Raw genomic sequence first — 18752 nt, 5'->3', positions numbered from 1 at the left:
TGATTTGGAGGTGGTGGAAAAATTCACCTTTTTTCAAAAACTGGCTTAAGTTAAGACCAAATGGTCCCTCCGGAATGCGGGCATTTTTTCGACCACCTCCAAATCACCTCAAATTTGGCACACATGATCTCTTTCACAAACAATGCTAGGTTTCCAAGATTTTGTATTTTTTTGAATTTATAATGCCCTCTAGACTGACTGCTGAAAACATAGGTCTATGCCTCAAGGGGGCATTGTAAAATAATTTTTTTCAAATTTTTTTCATAGACATGTTTGGCACATGTGTGTCACCATGTACAAGAAAATTTGGGTGATTTGGAGGTGGTGGAAAAATTCACCTTTTTTTCAAAAACTGGCTTAAGTGACCAAATGGTCCCTCCGGAATGCGGGCATTTTTTCGACCACCTCCAAATCACCTCAATTTTGGCACACATGATCTCTTGCACAAACAATGCTAGGTTTCCAAGGTTTTGTATTTTTTTTGAATTGTTTTTAATTTTTTTGAATTTATAATGCCCTCTAGACTGACTGCTGAAAACATCAGTCTATGCCTTAAGGGGGCATTGTAAAATAATTTTTTTCAAATATTTCTTTCATAGACATGTTTGGCACATGTCTGTCACCATGTATTAGAAAATTTGGGTGATTTGGAGGAGGTGGAAAAATTCACCTTTTTTCAAAAACTAGCTTAAGTTAGACCAAATGGTCCCTCCGGAATGCGGGCATTTTTTCGACCACCTCCAAATCACCTCAAATTTGGCACACATGATCTATTGCACAAACAATGCTAGGTTTCCATGGTTTTGTATTGTTTTGATTTTTTTTGATTTTATAATGCCCTCTAGACTGACTGCTGAAAACATCGGTCTATGCCTCAAGGGGGCATTATAAAATAATTTTTTTCAAAATTTCTTTCATAGACATGTTTGGCACATGTGTGTCACCATGTACAAGAAAATTTGGGTGATTTGGAGGTGGTGGAAAAATTCACCTTTTTTCAAAAACTGGCTTAAGGACCAAATGGTCCCTCCGGAATGCGGGCATTTTTTCGACCACCTCCAAATCACCTCAAATTTGGCACACATGATATCTTGCACAAACAATGCTAGGTTTCCTAGGGTTTGTATTTTTTTTGAATTTTTTTGAATTTTTTTGAATTTATAATGCCCTCTAGACTGACTGCTGAAAACATCGGTGTATGCCTCAAGGGGGCATTGTAAAATAATTTTTTTTTAAAATTTCTTTCATAGACATGTTTGGCACATGTGTGTCACCATGTACAAGAAAATTTGGGTGATTTGGAGGTGGTGGAAAAATTCACCTTTTTTTCAAAAACTGGCTTAAGTGACCAAATGGTCCCTCCGGAATGCGGGCATTTTTTCGACCACCTCCAAATCACCTCAATTTTGGCACACATGATCTCTTGCACAAACAATGCTAGGTTTCCAAGGTTTTGTATTTTTTTTGAATTGTTTTGAATTTTTTTGAATTTATAATGCCCTCTAGACTGACTGCTGAAAACATCAGTCTATGCCTTAAGGGGGCATTGTAAAATAATTTTTTTCAAATATTTCTTTCATAGACATGTTTGGCACATGTGTGTCACCATGTATTAGAAAATTTGGGTGATTTGGAGGTGGTGGAAAAATTCACCTTTTTTCAAAAACTAGCTTAAGTTAGACCAAATGGGTCCCTCCGGAATGCGGGCATTTTTTCGACCACCTCCAAATCACCTCAAATTTGGCACACATGATCTATTGCACAAACAATGCTAGGTTTCCATGGTTTTGTATTTTTTTGATTTTTTTTGATTTTATAATGCCCTCTAGACTGACTGCTGAAAACATCGGTCTATGCCTCAAGGGGGCATTGTAAAATAATTTTTTTTTAAAATTTCTTTCATAGACATGTTTGGCACATGTGTGTCACCATGTACAAGAAAATTTGGGTGATTTGGAGGTGGTGGAAAAATTCACCTTTTTTCAAAAACTGGCTTAAGGACCAAATGGTCCCTCCGGAATGCGGGCATTTTTTCGACCACCTCCAAATCACCTCAAATTTGGCACACATGATATCTTGCACAAACAATGCTAGGTTTCCTAGGGTTTGTATTTTTTTTGAATTTTTTTGAATTTTTTGGAATTTATAATGCCCTCTAGACTGACTGCTGAAAACATCGGTGTATGCCTCAAGGGGGCATTGTAAAATAATTTTTTTTTAAAATTTCTTTCACAGACATGTTTGGCACATGTGTGTCACCATGTACAACAAAATTTGGGTGATTTGGAGGTGGTGGAAAAATTCACCTTTTTTCAAAAACTGGCTTAAGACCAAATGGTCCCTCCGGAATGCGGGCATTTTTTCGACCACCTCCAAATCACCTCAATTTTGGCACACATGATCTCTTGCACAAACAATGCTAGGTTTCCAAGGTTTTGTATTTTTTTGAATTTTTTTGAATTTATAATGCCCTCTAGACTGACTGCTGAAAACATCGGTCTATGTCTCAAGGGGGCATTGTAAAATAATTTTTTTCAAAAATTTCTTTCATAGACATGTTTGGCACATGTGTGTCACCATGTACAACAAAATTTGGGTGATTTGGAGGTGGTGGAAAAATTCACCTTTTTTCAAAAACTGGCTTAAGTCCCTCCGGAATGCGGGCATTTTTTCGACCACCTCCAAATCACCTCAAATTTGGCACACATGATCTCTTGCACAAACAATGCTAGGTTTCCTAGGGTTTGTATTTTTTTGAATTTTTTTGAATTTATAATGCCCTCTAGACTGACTGCTGAAAACATCGGTCTATGCCTCAAGGGGGCATTGTAAAATATTTTTTTTCAAAAATTTCTTTCATAGACATGTTTGGCACATGTGTGTCACCATGTACAAGAAAATTTGGGTGATTTGGAGGTGGTGGAAAATTTCACCTTTTTTCAAAAACTGGCTTAAGTTAGAAAGACCAAATGGTCCCTCCGGAATGCGGGCATTTTTTCGATCACCTCCAAATCACCTCAAATTTGGCACACATGATCTATTGCACAAACAATGCTAGGTTTCCAAGGTTTTGTATTTTTTTGAATTTTTTTGAATTTATAATGCCCTCTAGACTGACTGCTGAAAACATCGGTCTATGCCTCAAGGGGCATTGTAAAATAATTTTTTTCAAATTTTTTTTCATAGACATGTTTGGCACATGTGTGTCACCATGTACAAGAAAATTTGGGTGATTTGGAGGTGGTGGAAAAATTCACCTTTTTTTCAAAAACTGGCTTAAGTGACCAAATGGTCCCTCCGGAATGCGGGCATTTTTTCGACCACCTCCAAATCACCTCAAATTTGGCACACATGATCTATTGCACAAACAATGCTAGGTTTCCAAGGTTTTGTATTTTTTTGATTTTGTTTGAATTTATAATGCCCTCTAGACTGACTGCTGAAAACATCGGTCTATGCCTCAAGGGGGCATTGTAAAATAATTTTTTTCAAAAATTTCTTTCATAGACATGTTTGGCACATGCGTGTCACCATGTATAAGAAAATTTGGGTGATTTGGAGGTGGTGGAAAAATTCACCTTTTTTCAAAAACTGGCTTAAGTTAAAAGACCAAATGGTCCCTCCGGAATGCGGGCATTTTTTCGACCACCTCGAAATCACCTCAAATTTGGCACACATGATCTATTGCACAAACAATGCTAGGTTTCCAAGGTTTTGTATTTTTTTGAATTTTTTTGAATTTATAATGCCCTCTAGACTGACTGCTGAAAACATCGGTCTATGCCTCAAGGGGCATTGTAAAATAATTTTTTTCAAAAATTTCTTTAAATAGACATGTTTGGCACATGTGTGTCACCATGTACAAGAAAATTTGGGTGATTTGGAGGTGGTGGAAAAATTCACCTTTTTTCAAAAACTGGCTTAAGGACCAAATGGTCCCTCCGGAATGCGGGCATTTTTTCGACCACCTCCAAATCACCTCAAATTTGGCACACATGATCTCTTGCACAAACAATGCTAGGTTTCCTAGGGTTTGTATTTTTTTGAATTTATAATACCCTCTAGACTGACTGCTGAAAACATCGGTCTATGCCTCAAGGGGGCATTGTAAAATAATTTTTTTCAAAAATTTCTTTCATAGACATGTTTGGCACATGTGTGTCACCATGTACAAGAAAATTTGGGTGATTTGGAGGTGGTGGAAAAATTCACCTTTTTTCAAAAACTGGCTTAAGTTAAAAGACCAAATGGTCCCTCCGGAATGCGGGCATTTTTTCGACCACCTCCAAATCACCTCAATTTTGGCACACATGATCTCTTGCACAAACAATGCTAGGTTTCCAAGGTTTTGTATTTTTTTGAATTTTTTTGAATTTATAATGCCCTCTAGACTGACTGCTGAAAACATCGGTCTATGTCTCAAGGGGGCATTGTAAAATAATTTTTTTCAAAATTTTCTTTCATAGACATGTTTGGCACATGTGTGTCACCATGTACAACAAAATTTGGGTGATTTGGAGGTGGTGGAAAAATTCACCTTTTTTCAAAAACTGGCTTAAGTTAAGACCAAATGGTCCCTCCGGAATGCGGGCATTTTTTCGACCACCTCCAAATCACCTCAAATTTGGCACACATGATCTCTTTCACAAACAATGCTAGGTTTCCAAGATTTTGTATTTTTTTGAATTTATAATGCCCTCTAGACTGACTGCTGAAAACATAGGTCTATGCCTCAAGGGGGCATTGTAAAATAATTTTTTTCAAATTTTTTTTCATAGACATGTTTGGCACATGTGTGTCACCATGTACAAGAAAATTTGGGTGATTTGGAGGTGGTGGAAAAATTCACCTTTTTTTCAAAAACTGGCTTAAGTGACCAAATGGTCCCTCCGGAATGCGGGCATTTTTTCGACCACCTCCAAATCACCTCAATTTTGGCACACATGATCTCTTGCACAAACAATGCTAGGTTTCCAAGGTTTTGTATTTTTTTTGAATTTTTTTGAATTTTTTTGAATTTATAATGCCCTCTAGACTGACTGCTGAAAACATCAGTCTATGCCTTAAGGGGGCATTGTAAATTAATTTTTTTCAAATATTTCTTTCATAGACATATTTGGCACATGTGTGTCACCATGTATTAGAAAATTTGGGTGATTTGGAGGTGGTGGAAAAATTCACCTTTTTTCAAAAACTAGCTTAAGTTAGACCAAATGGTCCCTCCGGAATGCGGGCATTTTTTCGACCACCTCCAAATCACCTCAAATTTGGCACACATGATCTATTGCACAAACAATGCTAGGTTTCCATGGTTTTGTATTTTTTTGATTTTTTTTTATTTTATAATGCCCTCTAGACTGACTGCTGAAAACATCGGTCTATGCCTCAAGGGGGCATTGTAAAATAATTTTTTTCAAAATTTCTTTCATAGACATGTTTGGCACATGTGTGTCACCATGTACAAGAAAATTTGGGTGATTTGGAGGTGGTGGAAAAATTCACCTTTTTTCAAAAACTGGCTTAAGGACCAAATGGTCCCTCCGGAATGCGGGCATTTTTTCGACCACCTCCAAATCACCTCAAATTTGGCACACATGATCTCTTGCACAAACAATGCTAGGTTTCCTAGGGTTTGTATTTTTTTTGAATTTTTTTGAATTTATAATGCCCTCTAGACTGACTGCTGAAAACATCGGTCTATGCCTCAAGGGGGCATTGTAAAATAATTTTTTTTTTAAATTTCTTTCATAGACATGTTTGGCACATGTGTGTCACCATGTACAAGAAAATTTGGGTGATTTGGAGGTGGTGGAAAAATTCACCTTTTTTCAAAAACTGGCTTAAGACCAAATGGTCCCTCCGGAATGCGGGCATTTTTTCGACCACCTCCAAATCACCTCAATTTTGGCACACATGATCTCTTGCACAAACAATGCTAGGTTTCCAAGGTTTTGTATTTTTTTGATTTTTTTTGAATTTATAATGCCCTCTAGACTGACTGTTGAAAACATCGGTCAATGCCTCAAGGGGGCATTGTAAAATAATTTTTTTCAAAAATTTCTTTCATAGACATGTTTGGCACATGTGTGTCACCATGTACAACAAAATTTGGGTGATTTGGAGGTGGTGGAAAAATTCACCTTTTTTCAAAAACTGGCTTAAGTCCCTCCGGAATGCGGGCATTTTTTCGACCACCTCCAAATCACCTCAAATTTGGCACACATGATCTCTTGCACAAACAATGCTAGGTTTCCTAGGGTTTGTATTTTTTTGAATTTTTTTGAATTTATAATGCCCTCTAGACTGACTGCTGAAAACATCGGTCTATCCCTCAAGGGGGCATTGTAAAATAATTTTTTTCAAAAATTTCTTTCATAGACATGTTTGGCACATGTGTGTCACCATGTACAAGAAAATTTGGGTGATTTGGAGGTGGTGGAAAAATTCACCTTTTTTCAAAAACTGGCTTAAGTTAAAAGACCAAATGGTCCCTCCGGAATGCGGGCATTTTTTCGACCACCTCCAAATCACCTCAATTTTGGCACACATGATCTCTTGCACAAACAATGCTAGGTTTCCAAGGTTTTGTATTTTTTTGAATTTTTTTTGAATTTATAAGACCTCTAGACTGACTGCTGAAAACATCGGTCTATGTCTCAAGGGGGCATTGTAAAATAATTTTTTTCAAAAATTTCTTTCATAGACATGTTTGGCACATGTGTGTCACCATGTACAACAAAATTTGGGTGATTTGGAGGTGGTGGAAAAATTCACATTTTTTCAAAAACTAGCTTTAGACCAAATGGTCCCTCCGAAATGCGGGCATTTTTTCGACCACCTCCAAATCACCTCAAATTTGGCACACATGATCTCTTGCACAAACAATGCTAGGTTTCCAAGATTTTGTATTTTTTTGAATTTATAATGCCCTCTAGACTGACTGCTGAAAACATCGGTCTATGCCTCAAGGGGGCATTGTAAAATAATTTTTTTCAAATTTTTTTTTTCATAGACATGTTTGGCACATGTGTGTCACCATGTACAAGAAAATTTGGGTGATTTGGAGGTGGTGGAAAAATTCACCTTTTTTCAAAAACTGGCTTAAGGACCAAATGGTCCCTCCGGAATGCGGGCATTTTTTCGACCACCTCCAACTCACCTCAATTTTGGCACACATGATCTCTTGCACAAACAATGCTAGGTTTCCAAGGTTTTGTATTTTTTTGAATTTTTTTGAATTTATAATGCCCTCTAGACTGACTGTTGAAAACATCGGTCTATGCCTCAAGGGGGCATTGTAAAATATATTTTTTTCAAAAATTTCTTTCATAGACATGTTTGGCACATGTGTGTCACCATGTACAAGAAAATTTGGGTGATTTGGAGGTGGTGGAAAAATTCACCTTTTTCAAAAACTAGCTTAAGTTAGACCAAATGGTCCCTCCGGAATGCGGGCATTTTTTCGACCACCTCCAAATCACCTCAAATTTGGCACACATGATCTATTGCACAAACAATGCTAGGTTTCCATGGTTTTGTATTTTTTTGATTTTTTTTTATTTTATAATGCCCTCTAGACTGACTGCTGAAAACATCGGTCTATGCCTCAAGGGGGCATTGTAAAATAATTTTTTTCAAAATTTCTTTCATAGACATGTTTGGCACATGTGTGTCACCATGTACAACAAAATTTGGGTGATTTGGAGGTGGTGGAAAAATTCACCTTTTTTCAAAAACTGGCTTAAGGACCAAATGGTCCCTCCGGAATGCGGGCATTTTTTCGACCACCTCCAAATCACCTCAAATTTGGCACACATGATCTCTTGCACAAACAATGCTAGGTTTCCTAGGGTTTGTATTTTTTTGAATTTTTTTGAATTTATAATGCCCTCTAGACTGACTGCTGAAAACATCGGTCTATGCCTCAAGGGGGCATTGTAAAATAATTTTTTTTAAAAATTTCTTTCATAGACATGTTTGGCACATGTGTGTCACCATGTACAAGAAAATTTGGGTTATTTGGAGGTGGTGGAAAAATTCACCTTTTTTCAAAAACTGGCTTAAGTCCCTCCGGAATGCGGGCATTTTTTCGACCACCTCCAAATCACCTCAAATTTGGCACACATGATCTCTTGCACAAACAATGCTAGGTTTCCTAGGGTTTGTATTTTTTTGAATTTATAATGCCCTCTAGACTGACTGCTGAAAACATCGGTCTATGCCTCAAGGGGGCATTGTAAAATAATTTTTTTTAAAAATTTCTTTCATAGACATGTTTGGCACATGTGTGTCACCATGTACAAGAAAATTTGGGTGATTTGGAGGTGGTGGAAAAATTCACCTTTTTTCAAAAACTGGCTTAAGACCAAATGGTCCCTCCGGAATGCGGGCATTTTTTCGACCACCTCCAAATCACCTCAATTTTGGCACACATGATCTCTTGCACAAACAATGCTAGGTTTCCAAGGTTTTGTATTTTTTTGAATTTTTTTGAATTTATAATGCCCTCTAGACTGACTGCTGAAAACATCGGTCTATGTCTCAAGGGGGCATTGTAAAATAATTTTTTTCAAAAATTTCTTTCATAGACATGTTTGGCACATGTGTGTCACCATGTACAACAAAATTTGGGTGATTTGGAGGTGGTGGAAAAATTCACCTTTTTTCAAAAACTGGCTTAAGTCCCTCCGGAATGCGGGCATTTTTTCGACCACCTCCAAATCACCTCAAATTTGGCACACATGATCTCTTGCACAAACAATGCTAGGTTTCCTAGGGTTTGTATTTTTTTGAATTTTTTTGAATTTATAATGCCCTCTAGACTGACTGCTGAAAACATCGGTCTATCCCTCAAGGGGGCATTGTAAAATAATTTTTTTCAAAAATTTCTTTCATAGACATGTTTGGCACATGTGTGTCACCATGTACAAGAAAATTTGGGTGATTTGGAGGTGGTGGAAAAATTCACCTTTTTTCAAAAACTGGCTTAAGTTAAAAGACCAAATGGTCCCTCCGGAATGCGGGCATTTTTTCGACCACCTCCAAATCACCTCAATTTTGGCACACATGATCTCTTGCACAAACAATGCTAGGTTTCCAAGGTTTTGTATTTTTTTGAATTTTTTTGAATTTATAAGACCTCTAGACTGACTGCTGAAAACATCGGTCTATGTCTCAAGGGGGCATTGTAAAATAATTTTTTTCAAAAATTTCTTTCATAGACATGTTTGGCACATGTGTGTCACCATGTACAACAAAATTTGGGTGATTTGGAGGTGGTGGAAAAATTCACATTTTTTCAAAAACTAGCTTAAGTTAGACCAAATGGTCCCTCCGAAATGCGGGCATTTTTTCGACCACCTCCAAATCACCTCAAATTTGGCACACATGATCTCTTGCACAAACAATGCTAGGTTTCCAAGATTTTGTATTTTTTTGAATTTATAATGCCCTCTAGACTGACTGCTGAAAACATCGGTCTATGCCTCAAGGGGGCATTGTAAAATAATTTTTTTCAAATTTTTTTTTCATAGACATGTTTGGCACATGTGTGTCACCATGTACAAGAAAATTTGGGTGATTTGGAGGTGGTGGAAAAATTCACCTTTTTTCAAAAACTGGCTTAAGGACCAAATGGTCCCTCCGGAATGCGGGCATTTTTTCGACCACCTCCAACTCACCTCAATTTTGGCACACATGATCTCTTGCACAAACAATGCTAGGTTTCCAAGGTTTTGTATTTTTTTGAATTTTTTTGAATTTATAATGCCCTCTAGACTGACTGTTGAAAACATCGGTCTATGCCTCAAGGGGGCATTGTAAAATATATTTTTTTCAAAAATTTCTTTCATAGACATGTTTGGCACATGTGTGTCACCATGTACAAGAAAATTTGGGTGATTTGGAGGTGGTGGAAAAATTCACCTTTTTCAAAAACTGGCTTAAGGACCAAATGGTCCCTCCGGAATGCGGGCATTTTTTCGACCACCTCCAAATCACCTCAATTTTGGCACACATGATCTCTTGCACAAACAATGCTAGGTTTCCAAGGTTTTGTATTTTTTTGAATTTTTTTGAATTTATAATGCCCTGTAGACTAACTGCTGAAAACATCGGTCTATGCCTCAAGGGGGCATTGTAAAATATATTTTTTTCAAAAATTTCTTTCATAGACATGTTTGGCACATGTGTGTCACCATGTACAAGAAAATTTGGGTGATTTGGAGGTGGTGGAAAAATTCACCTTTTTTCAAAAACTGGCTTAAGGACCAAATGGTCCCTCCGGAATGCGGGCATTTTTTCGACCACCTCCAAATCACCTCAATTTTGGCACACATGATCTCTTGCACAAACAATGCTAGGTTTCCAAGGTTTTGTATTTTTTTGAATTTTTTATGCCTTGGGCAATGTCAGTTCGAAACACTCTAGAGATACTTCCTCAACCAATGATGCGACCCAAGGACCTTCATGCAAAAACCAGGCACCTGCATGCAAGAGTCGGGGACCTGCATGTGAATAGTGATTCATCAAGGCCTTGACAGTTGCTGGCACAGCGGCTACCGCCCGATTTGCATGCAGCGAAGATGAACGTGCATGGAGGTTTCTCAAATATTTCCAAGCACACCCCACTGGGCCCCGCTTATTTAAAAAATACGTCAGTCATTAATAATCTCTAAATGAAGAATATGCATGATGATTATGAATATGCATGACAACCATAGTAAGGGTAAGAATCATATTCATCCTACAATGAGGACCAACGCTTGCTAAAATCACCTCGATGAAGGTATTTAAGCAGGTAAAGGAGCTGGTCGAGGGACAAGGTGGGACTATTTTTAGTTACACGAGAACAACGCGCGAGATCGTACGTGACGTGGGCTGTCCGGAGCTGCAACCTCGGATGGGCCGGTGTTTGGGTCGACGTAGGAAAACGGCCTGCCATGCATGAGCCATGCAGACCGTGGGATCGCGCGGGAGATCCGTCTGGCGGCCGTGCGTGCGTGCAGAAATACATCACAAAAATTATTCTACTCGACAATAACAAGTGCTCCATGCTAGCCCTTATTCCTGTTCGAAATACATCATCATTCTTAAAGTTGGACATCAAATGATACACACAGAAAATGGAAACGAAAGATGTCGAACTAATACAGTAACATGGCAGTACAACCGCACTTCACTAAATTACTATCACGATGAAATAGAATGTAAAGACCACGTCACACAAAGCTGAATGGCACACGACTTTCTCTGGCTCATCGTCGGTTCATGCTGTATGTAGACATCACAGTTCAGCCTCGAGATCCTACACAGAAGAATAGAATAAATCACATGGACATCAATTATGAGTAAAACACATGCAAAAAATAAATATGAACATATTTCGTACCTCTAGCAATTTAGCGCATTTACGTCAATTGTGACCAGGATTCTTGCAATAGCCACATATATTCTATGATCTTGACTTCTTTGTCTTTGCCTGCAGCCTTTTCTTCGGTGCACCTCGGCCAGGCACATGCACGGGATCCAGAACCTTATCAACTTTCTCCGAGTGCGGCATCAACGGGCCAAACCTAATGTTGTGATGCTGAGCATTAGTTGACTCCTTGCTGTCAGCTTGTTCAAAACTTGATTGCTTGCCATGATGTTGTGCTTGCAAAAGCATAATTAGATGGTGATAGTCCTCATCAGAGTGGCATGCCTTGAAACTTGCGGCGTGACTACAATTCCGCAACTCGCGGTACCTCTGCAGGCTTACCGAATAGTCATACATCTGGGTTTTTCTGGTAGGTGCGTATGCACATTTTGCATTCATAGTCCACCTAGTGGGAACGCAACAACTGGGCAGAATTGTTTGTTTTAAAATCCCCAATATGTAAAAAATGTGGGAACATGGTGTGCCTGCGCATTCCAGCTTACGGCAAGAACAACTCACCCTGTGCAGAAGACCTCCTTGCTCTTCAATGCGCCCTCCAAACTTTTTATCCATTCTTTCCTGCTTGGACACAACATAAGTGGAATCTTCTGATCCATCTAGTATCTCTCTGATCTGACATTTGCTGACAGCATCTATGCTCCATAAGACCATCTTAAAGACACTAGGTGTGAAAACTGTTGCGGCGTGTTTCTCAAGCAGCGAAGCATTTTCCTCTGTAAATGGAACGGACTGCAAGGCTTCGACGTCATGGAGAGCTTCGTTAATCCGTCGCGACGCAAGGCAACGCTCATAGTGCTCTAGCATTTCAAACAACGACATCTTACCCTCAAGATGCGTATGTAGCACAGAGTTCAAGCTCTCACTCCTCTGATTGCTGCTCAATCCTAGGAAACAGCGCCCCTCAAGATATGGAGCACACCACAACTTTCTCATTTGATACATCTGATGCAGCCAAGACTCCTCACTGGTTACTTTATTCCGTTGTAAGAAGTATATCCATTCTATCTCATGCTCTTCAATGGAAGAAGTGTCATAAATGAAAGATCTGAATTCCTCCTTTACGTCGTCATCATGCAGATGGCGTACAATGTTCTGCTGAATGTGCCATATACATAGTCTATGGTTTGAGTCTGGCCAGACCACCCTGATTGCTCTCTGCATTGCAAGGTCCCCATCTGTGATCACAGATATCGGATGCTTCTGTGCCATGCAATCAGAAAAGGTCCGCAACATCCACTCGTATGCCTGGCTTGTTTCATGAGAAATTATACCACAGCCAAAAATGACAGTGCTCCGGTGGTGATTCAACCCGACAAATGGCACGAATGGCAGATTGTATTTGTTGGTTCTGTATGTGCTATCGAAAACAATGACGTCTCCGAAAGCCTCGTAGTCAAGTCGCGATTGACTATCAGCCCAGAACAGTCCCTTCAGATGGCCATGCTCGTCTACCAAGTACTTGAAGAAAAAATCCACATCTCGCTCTCGCCTCGCCATCATGTGCATGATCACCGTATTAGCATCACCGGCACTGATTGTCTCCTGCTTATTAGCATGGCAGAAATTATAAATGTCCCTCTTTATGCATCCAACCTTATCAAATCCACCGTATTGAAAGCACAAAATATCCATAATACGGTATTTGCGGATCCCACATTTTTCCTTGTCCGCAATGTCCGCTTTCTGCTCATCGCTAATTCGTCTGTGCGAACGCAGCAGACAAGAAAGATCCCGTGGGGCTAGAGGATGGCTGTGCTCATCGATGAAATCCTTGACAAACCACCGACCGGTTTCCTCCTGTCTCATAATGACCAATTTAGCATTACACCCAACACGAGTTAAACTTCGTGGCCTCCTCTTTCTATCTTCCATCTTTCTTTTCATGTGCTTCTCTTCGCGAAACCCTTGACGACTACACACAGTTTTCCTTAAAATTATGTATTTGTTGGATCCATCCCACTCAACGTAGCTTTTCCTCACACTAAAACCTTTTTCAAGAGCATATTTGTTGTAGAATTCATAGCCTTCAGCCTCACTATCAAACATCTTGCTGACAACATTTAGATACTCGAACATACTCTCATCACTTGCATACGCCATGTCTTCCTGCATATGACATGTGAGGGAAACCAATCATCAACATCTTTCTGTTTATCAATGTTGCAGGTGTAAAATAGCTCATAGGCAAAGACAAGTGCATGGAAAAGACTTTGCTCGTTTGACATGTGAGGGAAACCAATCATCAACGCCCAACAAGTAGTATCTCATCTTCCTTTAAACTATATTTCATGCACTATGCAAACCTAAAGTGATGATGACTTTAATAAACTAAATTAAGTCAACTATGGAACCAGTATCTCATCTTCCTTTAGTATATCTCATCTCAAACGTCAAGTATGTCACTTTTTTTATGCGGTACCAAAGGAAGTAAGCAATGCCCTCAACATCTTAGTTAAACTAACATGATGCGATTAGCTCAAGAGAAACTATGCCACGATGAAGCTTTCCATTCGTTGTTCTAGTCCGTACAAATCTCGCATACTGCTAAATTACCCGGATCTTGTGGGGTTGAGGTTGTACTGCATGCACGGTGGAGGGGCGCAACGGCCAAGAGAACGAGCAGAACGCCAAGCCGAATTCATACCTTAAGGATGGTACGCGCGAAGAGATGGGATCGCCCGCCGCCGTCGCCGCCGATTCAGCCGGCGCAGATCCGTCCTTCTTCTTCTTCGGTGACGGCGTGGGGGCTGGGGTTGGTTGGGTGGAGGACGAGGACGATGAATTTATTCCTCTCACCAGGCAGGTCGAGGACGGAGAAGGTCAGGAGCGGCGAGCGGCGACGAATACATCGGAGGAGGATTCTGGACTGGATCGAGTAGACATGGATCTGGTCCTCAGGTGATCGGTTCAAGAAAAGATATTTCCCCCTGGACCATTATGCCCTTATCGCAATTAACATATTAAATTTAATCAATTAAAATTCCCCGCAAGATCGGACGGCTAATAAAAATCAGACATGATCAGACATGTAAGTACTGCTAAGTACTCCAAGTACTAACCCAATCACCGTGAAACAGCTCTATCAGATAATATGCTGAGCGGTAAGACCCCCCCCCCCCCCCCCCCTCGGCATATCACACATCATTACCATGTTATTTTGGGGGGTATTTAGTGTCCTTTGATTACTGTTCTCTATCTGCATGCAGGCGAAATTCCAAAGCTTGGTCAAATGAACTTGACCAAGCTTTCATATTTGGACTTAGCACATAATATGTTGAGCGATAAGGCACCCCCTCCCCCCTGGCATATCACATCATTATCACGTTCTGTGTCCTTTGATTACCGCTCTCTATCTGCATGCCAGGAAAAATTACAAATCTTGGTCAAATGAAGTTGACCAAGCTTTCATATTTGGACTTATCATATAATAGGCTGAGCGGTAAGAAGACACCCTCCCCCCTCCCCGGGCATATCACCTCATTATCACGTTATTTTTTGGGGGTATTTAGTGTCCTTTGAGTACTGTTCTCTATCTGCATGCAGGCGAAATCCCAAAGGCTTTGTTCGCTCTTCCGTCATTGGAGGCGCTAATGCTATCATCAAATGAACTTTGTGGAACTCTAGAAGGCATTCCAAACCCCTTATATTCCTTCATGTACTCCATCGACGTAAGCAATAACAGCCTTGCAGGTCATATACCCAAATCTTTCTTTGATCTTACGAGACTTCAACAACTCAAGCTTGACTCGAATCACTTCCAAGGCACAGTAGAACTTAGCCTTCTTTGGAAGCTCAGGAGCCTTTATTCATTGATGTTCTCCAATAATATGTTATCAGTGAAAGATGTTGAAGATGACTATCCATTCACTTACCTCGATAACATCAGAACACTAGGACTAGCATCTTGCAGCCTTACAAAAATTCCAATTGCATTGAGGTATACAAATGAGTTGTCTTACTTGGACCTCTCAAACAACCAAATAGATGGAGTCATACCAAGTTGGATATGGATGAATTGGAAGGATAGTATATTCTTCTTGGACCTCTCAAACAATATGTTCACTTGTCTTGAAAACTCCCCTTCTATTGTTCATATGCACAATTTAGAATATCTCAACCTTAGTTCCAACCAACTGCATGGCAGTGTGCCCATACCACTCACAGCTAGAAAGTCCATGGTTTTCTTAGATTACTCAAACAATAACTTCTCTTCTATTACACCCGATTTTGGTAGGTATCTTCCCAACAATACCATTTACCTTGATATGTCCAAGAATAAATGAAGTGGTCACATACCAAGATCTATCTGTACCCAACATGATCTTGATATACTGGACCTATCATACAACAATTTCAGCGGTGTGGTACCATCTTGTCTAATGCAAGGTTACAACAGCTTGAGTACGTTGAAGTTGAGAGAGAATCATTTCCATGGGATACTGCCTGAAAATATTATAGTAGGATGTATGCTTCAGACAATAGATTTGAACAACAATCTAATTGAAGGGGAAATACCCAGATCACTATCAAATTGCCAAGGCCTAGAGCTCCTTGATGTTGGTAACAACCAAATTGTCGGTTCTTTTCCATCTTGGTTCGGTATTCTTCCACATCTTCGAGTTCTTGTCTTGAGATCCAACCAACTAAACGGCACCATAAGGGATATTAAACATGATCAGACAATCAACAATTACTTTGCAAGTTTGCAAATACTTGATTTGGCCTCCAACAACTTCTCTGGAAACCTACCAAAAGGATGGTTTAATGAACTGAAAGCAATGATGGAAAATGTTAGTGATGAGGGACAAGTTCTAGGACATGAGACATCTTCAAGTGCAGGATTTTATCAAGATACTGTTACCATCACATTCAAAGGATCTGATCTAAGTTTCATAAAAATCCTAAGCACTTTCAATGCAATAGATATCTCAAATAATTCATTTGATGGTCATGTTCCGGAGTCAATTGGGATGCTTGTCTCCCTACGCGGACTTAACATGTCATACAACAACTTCACGGGACAAATTCCATTTCAGTACAGAAACTTATCTCAGCTGGAACCGATGGATCTCTTGGAACCAGATAACAGGGGAAATACCACAAGAGTTAACCTCACTTACTTCTCTTGAATGGTTGAATCTTTCATGCAACAACTTGTATGGAAGAATCCCACAAGGCAACCAGTTCTCAACATTTTCTGACAGTTCATTTGAAGGTAATGCAGGGCTCTGTGGAGTTCCACTCTCCAAGCACTGTGACAATCAAAGTTCAATTGCTCCAAGTGAAGTGGCTCCTCCAGAATCTGACAACTTGTGGCAGGACAAACTCGGCGTTATCCTTTTGTTCGCGTTTGTTGGCTTGGGATTTGGAGTCGGCTTTGCACTGTCATTCTTGTTGCGACTGTATTGCCGCATGGAAGTATGGGTCTACAGGAAATCATGAATCCATATGCAATACTATTCGCATACAATGTACTTCCTGAAAAAAGATATGTTGTGTGCATATGGGTTTTACTTTTTTTAGGATGCACAATATGGATTCTACTTTTTATATGAGACAACTTAAATAAACTACTTTTCTGTGGAAGAAATTACTTATCTACCTCCTTCGGTTGCATTGGATTCCTTGCATTGATTGAGTTTATGTTACATATCCAATGACACGCAATATGCAGCGTGTTAACTATTTTCTCTGTGCGCAAGGATGTAAACCAAATCAATGCTTGAGAGATTGGGCATAGCCACTGCCGAGTGTATCTACCACAACCACAAAAGAAATTCTAGCGCAATTAAACACAGCCTGGGGACCAACCCTTGATATTCTGAATCATTCTAGGACAGCAACACAACCTCATAATTGTAAATACAATCTCCATCACCTTCTTCTGTGGTGAAACAATATCTGACTAGTTCCTTCAAGGAATATCTGTACACTACAGTTATTAAACAGAAACTGGCTCCAACTAAACAGCAACCTTCACAACACCATTGAGGAAGCATCAAGCCAGCAAGTAGCAAAATGGCTCCAACTAAACAGAAACACCTCCACCTCCTCCTACTCCTGCTACTGCGTTACCTCCAGACCAGCTATGCCGCGCGGGACAGCCTCCGTCGTCATTTGCTCATTTGCAGATCATAGTGTTCAAGGAACAGTTCTTCCAAGACTTGTAGTTTAATTAGGCATTCTTTTTCGCAACAGCATGGTACGTATCAACCACGCACCTGGTCTGTGATCCTTATTTCTATAGAGCATAACATCGGCTCAAAGCACAACTGCACAAGCAAATTAAAGCCGTTCATCCCCAGGTTCACAAAGGCACCTCGCTATCCAAGCATTAGAATACATGGCTAAATAATATGCTCAGAGTTAATAGCTTCTTAGGTACAACCGAGGCTCTGCCTCTCTACAGCAAATATCTTACAAAGCAATGTAACGTCCAATTTTTAAGAACATGTCCCCAAGGTATTTCTGTCAAGCTAAAACAGAACATTTAATTTTCTTCTTACTTTAGTGTCCAAATTAGCTATGATTAATCAGCATAGCCTTTCCTAATGTTGGCTCAGCTTATATCCCCTATAACCTCTTGATCCCGGCAGTCTCCGGCGCATCTCGCCGCGCGCAGGCCTGATTCAGGCTCTCTTCCCACTGCTCTTCCCTCCCCACCCCCGGATCCGCCCTCGTGCTGCCTCCCCGGGAGGCGGCCGGGGCGGCGCGCGCCCCTCCCCTTCAGCCCCTTCCTCCCCTCCTCCCCCCACCGCCGCCGGCGGGTGCCCCCGGCTCTGGCCCGGGTGGTGTCGGCGGCGGCGGGATGTCATCTTCCCGCGCGTGCGTCCTCCCTACCCGGGGTGGGGGGCGGTGGCTGGCGGCGGGCATGGTGGTGGCACGGCTCCTTGGCGGCGAGGCGGCTTGGTGGCGCGGGGTGGCCGGCGGCGCGCCCCCGGCTCAGATCTGGGCCCTTCGGGCCCCATCTATGTCCTAGCGTGTCGGCGCCCGGCGTGCCTTCGTTGTCCTCTGCGTGGTGAGGAGGAGCGACTTGGACCGGGGGCGGCGACGCCGACGGCGTGCCGGCTGCAGCGCGAAGGCGGGAACTTTACGGGCCTCGGAGATCCCGGCCGGGGCTGTGCGGCCACGGGCCTGGTATGTTCCTGCTATTGCGTAAGGTCAGCTACCATCGTTGACGGTGGAGGTGGGACCCTCCCGCATGCCGACGGTGTTGCTGCCTAGTCCCGACTCCTCCTCTTCATTGTGCAGGCCATCCTTCGCGGTGTCGTGGTGAGACAGCGTAGGAAGCTTCATGTCCGGGTCGGCGCTGGGT

At 40.9% G+C, this 18752-nt stretch overlaps 1 pseudogene; it reads left to right on the top strand.

Moving 5' to 3' along the window:
• The window catches only part of LOC109738893 (uncharacterized), a 48055-nt pseudogene extending 31176 nt beyond the window's left edge, over positions 1 to 16879 (top strand).
• Positions 16880 to 18752: the final 1873 nt, after the last annotated feature.

The sequence above is a fragment of the Aegilops tauschii genome, chromosome 3 (assembly GCF_002575655.3).
Source record: "Aegilops tauschii subsp. strangulata cultivar AL8/78 chromosome 3, Aet v6.0, whole genome shotgun sequence".
Lineage (NCBI taxonomy): Eukaryota > Viridiplantae > Streptophyta > Magnoliopsida > Poales > Poaceae > Aegilops > Aegilops tauschii.
The sequence above is the reverse complement of the archived record's forward strand: the minus strand, read 5'-3'. Positions and strand labels throughout refer to the sequence as shown.